Below are 6,948 nucleotides of genomic sequence, written 5' to 3' on the forward strand. Positions count from 1 at the left end.
AAAAAAGGATGAGTTTGCGTCCTTTGTAGGGACATGGATGCAGCTGGGAACCATCATTCTTAGCAAACTATCACAAGAAGAGAAAACCAAACACTGCATGTTCTCACTCATAGGTGGGAACTGAACAATGAGCTCACTTGGACTCGGGAAGGGGAACATCACACAATGGGGCCTATCATGGGGAGGGGGGAGGGGGGAGGGACTGCATTGGGGAGTTACACCTGATATAAATGATGAATTGATGGGTGCTGACGAGTTGATGGGTGCAGCACACCAACATGGCACATGTATACATATGTAACAAACCTGCACGTTATGCACATGTACCCTAGGACTTAAAGTATAATTAAAAAAAAGAGAAAAAAAAAAGAAAGAAAAGGAAGTGCTGCAAATATGAGAAACATGTTTTATTATATCTTGATTATAATAATTAGTAGGAATCAAATAGTGGTTTTGCTTTTGTGTCTTGTTAGGTTTGTGTACGTCAGCCCTCCCCACTTCTCTCTCTCTCTCTTTCTCTCTCTCTCTCCTTTCTCTCTCTTCTAATTCTATTTATCACAAAAGTATAAAATATGAGGTGTACATAATGCACTAGTATCCACATAATGAACTATTTGGAATTCTGCTTTTAAACTTTCTTGGCCTTTTAAACATCAGTGACTTTCTTTTTCCTTTAAAAATAACTGATAGACACAATCCCACACACAGTGGGTTTTGCTATGAAGACTAGATCTACCTCCAAGGTCTTGATATCATATTTTTCTCTCTTTTCTCACCCTCTCATCTCCCTCTCTTACTCTTTGCCATCTCTCAAATCTGCTCCCTGCCCTACTTTGGAGCCAGACCCTATCAAATCCTGACAATCCTCAGAAACTCATTGGTTCTTCCCTAGCTTTGCTTTACTATGAACATATTCTTGTGCCAAGCATGGATTGGTCTTTTCAAAATTGTTTGCTGTGTAGCCAAAGTGCAGTGTAACATATTTGCAAGTGTGTTCAACAGGAAAAGTAATGATAAAAATATTAATAGGTATTTTCAGAGGAAAAATAAGTTCTGTATATGTTTTAGCTAAATAGTATTATTTTTGTCCTATTCCCAAAATGGAAGTTTCAGTACATATTAGTCTATTACAATTTAAGTTATTTGTAGTAAAGAATATAGATGAAGCTGGTCTCACTTCTATTTTCCAAGTTTTTGGGGGTCATAGTGACTTTTTTTTTTTTTTTGACCTGACAACACCTCAGGTAATTTATGTTTACAGAGCACAACATTGCAAATTATGGTAAAGTAAAAAAGAAAACACTGAATTTCAACTTGGAAAATCAGAATGCTGTTGCTAATAGTACTAGTAGCAAATATATTAAGTATGTCAAATATGTCAAATGCTGTTGTAAGTGATTTACATATATTAGTACATTTAAATTCACATAAAGCAAATTAATATCATTAGCTCCATTCTAGAGATACAAAGACTAATACTCAGGTAAATTAAGGTACTCGCCCAAATTTACATAGCAGAACTGAGATTCAAACTTATGAAATTAGGCTCCAGTTTAAAATTTTAACTGTACTGTTATTCTGTTGCTGTTACCTACTAATGGGGTAACCTGTGGCAAGCTATTTTACCTGTCTAGGTCAAGCTGTTTATTGATCAGACACATTAATGTCATCTGATGTGGCGGTCATAAGGAATCAGTATTTAACAGTCAAATGCAGTGCCTGAAATATGCAGTTGGCACTCATAGTATTTATTTATTAAATAAGACTCAAGAACTCTAGATTTGGTTATCCTCCTGGTTGTGTACACACAACTATTTGTTACATATCATTATTAGAGGAACAGCCATAAAGCTGTGCTGAACTGCTTAACTGAAAATTCTCACTCTAGAACTTCAACTGGATCTTTAGAGCCAATCATTAATCTTGGATTTACCCAGGTTGATTGCCCACTGAAACTCACACCACAAGCATTTCACGTACTGTATGCATTCTTCAGAGCAGGGCAGGGGGATGAGGAAATGATTTAAACCCGTCAACTGAGGAGCCCCAGGAGGACCATGCACTGGCTGCCCTGATATTTTACCAAGTGTGGCTGTCCCGTCATGATCTTTTCTTAAGACTTGTTGTGTAATTCCAAAGCTAATATTAAAATATATGTAAATACCTCTATCTTCACTCTGTATCCCTTTACTTCTAGGCTCTGACTTCATCAACCATTCCATTATCCTTTGAGTTTCTCAGTTCCTTTCCTCTCTCTCCCCCTCCCTTTTTTTCCCTCTCACACACAGAACACTATGCTCCCAAACTACATCTGTGCTACAACTATGCTGCCCACCTATGCCATGCTACACAGCAAAGTATGCGTTTGTCGTTACTCTGTCAGATGATTCCTGCTTCGTCTATATTTTTCCCCTTAAAACCAAACTTTTTCAAATAATCTATGTATCATATTTATTTCTCCACCAAACACTATCTTCAGCCTGTGCAACTCAGCTACATTCCCATGATCTGTAACAACCACATTTCTCAAAGATAATAGCGTCTTCTAATTAGATGAATGTGGCAGACTTTGCTCAGTCTTGATTCTCTTTGGCCCCTCTGAAACTTTGTTATGCCCATCTCCTGCTGGAAACTCTCTTCTTTCCAGATTTCAGACACTACAGGGATCGTCTTCCCATGATTTCAGCCATTTTGCATTTATCCATCTCACTGGCTTTCCCTCCATTTTGTATTTTAAACATGGACTGACACCTGTGGCTCTGACCTCCACTTTCTGCTCTTTCCATATTACTCTTTTGCTAGGACATTATGTACTCCATGGCTCTAACAACCACTTTATGCAAATGGGGTGAGAAGCTACTAAATTGTAACTGTGAGGAAAGGGATTATGTCATTTATCTTTCTAATTTCCAAGCTGTTTAGCACACCACCTTACATATAACAAGTATCTGTGTGTATATATACATACACAAACTTAAAGGAATGATTTTTTATCAAAATATTATCTTTAGGCATGGACTATTTATTAACTGAAAATGCTAAAGCAGATGCCAGAAAATTTATGCTCTACTTAAGGACTGTTTGGTTGGTTCATATTGTTCTCTTTGGGAAAATATTTGTGACAAAACTTTATAAGATTAAAAATAGTTGTCCTTTGTTTTGTTTCCTTTCCGCATGCCTTTGCAGCTTTCAACTTTTAAAAATAACTCCAGGTTGTTAGCTCCATGTATGTAATTGTGGGTGCAGTCTAAATGAAACTAAACTCTATCCAAAATGAGATAGTTAGGGTTATCAATGTTGGTGATGCAAAGAAGAGGAATAAAAATCTCTGGTATCATTGAATGGAAAATAAGTTTTAAAAGTCATCCACAGGAAAAACATGAGGTCCTCCACACCATGGGATAAAATATGTACACTTTTACTATTATTGTGAGAGAATAGGAAATAGCAGTAGTTACAAAAGGAAAGTGGGTGAGAGAGAGGGGTCAATTTCATTTTCTTTCTCTCATGTTCCAAGACTAGAGTATCTTACTTTGCTTTTTTTTTTTTTTTTTTTTGACAAGGTCTCACTTTGTAACCCAGGTTGGAGTGCAGAGGCGTGATTACAGCTCAATGCAGCCTTGACCTCCTGGGCTCAAGTGATTCTCCCACCTCAGCCCCTTGAGTAGCTGGAACTACAGGTGTGTGTTACCATGCCACCTACTTTAACTTTTTTTTTTTTTTTTTTTTGATGCTGGGTCTCACTATGTTGCCCAGGCTGCTCTTGAACTCGTAGGCTCAAGTGATCCTCCCTCCTTGGCCTCCCAAAGTGCTGGGATTATAGATGTGAGCCACGGTGTCTGGCCAAATTTCAAAAAATTTATGTCAAGAAACAGTTTAAAATTTTAATAGAGTGCTCGGGCACAGCTACCATCACTTAATACTTAAGCAACTATTAGTCACTAGGGTGGGACACACTAATATTTAGCACAGTAAAGAATAAAAACAAAAACCTAGAACTTCAGGCTGAATGTTAATCAGTGGACTATCTTTATGTAGAATTGCTTGAATTGGCAAGAAATTTCCTAATGTCCCAGAAAAAGTGTCTCATTCACATACTCATTGATTTGCCTCATTGTCACTTAGTGTCAGAGACAAAATAGGAATCCACTGAATGTTTAGTTTCTGTCTTTACTCCCTTCCCCAGAATATGAGATAAGAGTGCTTTACAAGGAGGCCATTTTTGTGCACCAGCATGGAATTCTTCATGTTGACCCTATGGCTGCTCATATGGCTTTATAAATGCGCTCATAACTTGTTATTACCGTGCCTCATAATTATTTCTACAACTTTGTAGAGTCAGTAGCATTAGCCTCCCTTGAAGAAAAAGGAAAAATTTTAGGAAACCTAAGCAACTTGCCTAAAGTCACATGGCTGATTTATTTTCAAGGGATAATCATGTTTATAGCAAATATTCCATTTTGGGCTCCTTCTCCAAGTCCTGGAATTGTTCTAGGTTTCCAAAGTGGCAAGATCGTAGATACTTTGGGCAAGCCTGAATATATATGCACACAGCCTCACACGTACACTGTCACACTCAATGCAGAGACTCTTATGGTCGTGACAGCAGATACCAATATAATGTATCAGAATAATCACTTTTGAAAATATTTGTCAGTGTTTTTTTTTTTTTCCACTTATGCGCAAATGAGTTAAGCTTAGTAGCTATGATTTATAAGAAAAGAACAAGATTGCATGCCCATAAAGTAAAGGAAATATGCAGAAGAGTGTCCTACAACTTACGAAGATACAGGTACAATCAATGTGTTAGAAAAATTCAAATGATATACCATTGTCTTCAACACACACCGGTAGGGACTGCCAACTGGTACCTGTTCTATTCTCTAAGCTCAGGGCATTTGGAGAACCATCAGTAATGTAAGTGTGGGTGCCTGAGAAGTAAGTAAGACAACAGCTCCAGCAGAGTTTGAAGTTATCTTAATTTTCTGATAAAACAAGTATTTGTTGAGGGCCTACTACGTACTATACATTATGCTAATTATTGGTGACAAATACCAGTGAATGAAGGCCAAGGAACACAACAACCAATTGAAGACAGAAGTATATTACAAAATCAATATATAAATTTGATAGGGTTGTTACAAGAGTTGTGTATACAGAAATAAGGGAATGCACAGGGACGAGAGAGGGAAAGATACCACTTGGAGTTGGAAGACCTGGAAGTGTAATCCTAGAGGAACTGACTGGTAGAGAGAAAAGCAGAAGTCAATGAAATAAAGATAAAGCAAATTGTAGGAAGAGCAGAAGGAGTATGTGGCTAGGAGAAGAGGCAGGTGGTAGTGTTTGGCTAGTGAAGAGAAGGGAGAAAAGAAAGCAAGTGCTTACATATCAGAGGCCTTGAAGCTCCTTTGCAAATGATCACATGTCCCCATGTATCAAATGTGTCACACTCAGATATCATTGTCTGTCCTCAAAAGACCACTGATGTACCCTGAATAAATTCATGTAATTCCCAGAAATCTGTCTCTTTGTCAAGATGTTTGGTCAAGCTATGACTAAAAACATTAAGTAATGGAAAAAAGAAGAGTAGTTTAGCCAGCATTGCAAGGGAGTCTATTCAAAAAGTTTATTATCTTATGAGCAGCGAAGGGTAAAAAAAATGAAAAAGGACATCCAAACTTCTGTTAAATTTGCTCTTTTAATCCTTTAAACTCCATTTCACTTATATCTATATGTGGTAGAAAACAGGTACTGAGAGAAGGGGGTGGCAAGACCTTTTATTTGAACATTTACTAAATCCTCAATTATATGTTCTTCCTAATCCTGTGTCATTAGAAGCAAAGTGGCACATTTAGAGACCATTTAGATATGAATGCCTGAAACCTTCCTATCAGACCTGCTGACTTTCTCTTTCTTTCTCACTCTCTTTTAGTCACTACAGCCAATTATGTTGAGATATGATTTTTGGCCAGGCAATCTAGTTCTTGCATCAGGGGTCCCACAATAGCCTGGTTGGAGACCCTCATGGCCTCTAATATTATTATTATTTTTTTGGCAGGGTCATTGTGGTGATCATAACTGGGAACAAAATATCTCTATTCAGCAAAAAAGAGAAAAACAAAACAGAGCAAAACAAAACAAAACAAATCCCTATGATCTAACATTTAGATAAGCCTACAAATATAACACAAATCCAAAAAGAGGAAGCTTACATAATTAAAAGTTAAAGTTAATTCTTGAAATTAGTGGGGATAATTAAAGAATGAAAGAGGCCAACTGTGTTTGAAATTACTGAGTCAGATCTAATCTTTCACTGGGCTCCATATAAATGCTGCATTATGTATAGGTTAATGTGCAAGCCAGTGATAGAGTTCACAATTTTTACTGTGGTTCAGCTTACAATCTGCCATTTGGACCTTGGTTATCTGTCATCTGCATTTTTAAGTGGAGCCTGTAACTACCAATGAGCCAAGTGTCCTACATTCCTTGTTCTAAGTTTGAGTTTCTCTTGGGCCTATGCTTCTTTCTTCAGCCTCAGGGATAGAATTCAGTGTAATGAGAAATGCCTTGTCTACTTTCAAAGTCTGAGAGTCTTTAGAAACTGACTTATGTTGGCAATTCACAAAGAGCTAATTTTCAATACATATATTTGTGCCCAATACCAGAAGTCACAATTAAATGTTATCTCTCCATATTCTGTCCCCATCCTCGACACACACAGACATTTGCAGCAGAGGTTGTATAGTTGAATGACAGAGGCAGTCCATTTGTATCTGTCTGTCTAGTGGTAGAATTCATTTTTAGCTCATATTTCAACCAACCCCAACCTAACTTAAGGAAAAAAAAATGAAAGAAAGAAAGAAAGAAGAAAAGAAAGAAAGAAAGAAAGAAAGAAAGAAAGAAAGAAAGAAAGAAAGAAAGAAAGAAAGAAAGAAAGAAAGAAAGAAA

This window comes from Piliocolobus tephrosceles, chromosome 2 (assembly GCF_002776525.5).
Source record: "Piliocolobus tephrosceles isolate RC106 chromosome 2, ASM277652v3, whole genome shotgun sequence".
Lineage (NCBI taxonomy): Eukaryota > Metazoa > Chordata > Mammalia > Primates > Cercopithecidae > Piliocolobus > Piliocolobus tephrosceles.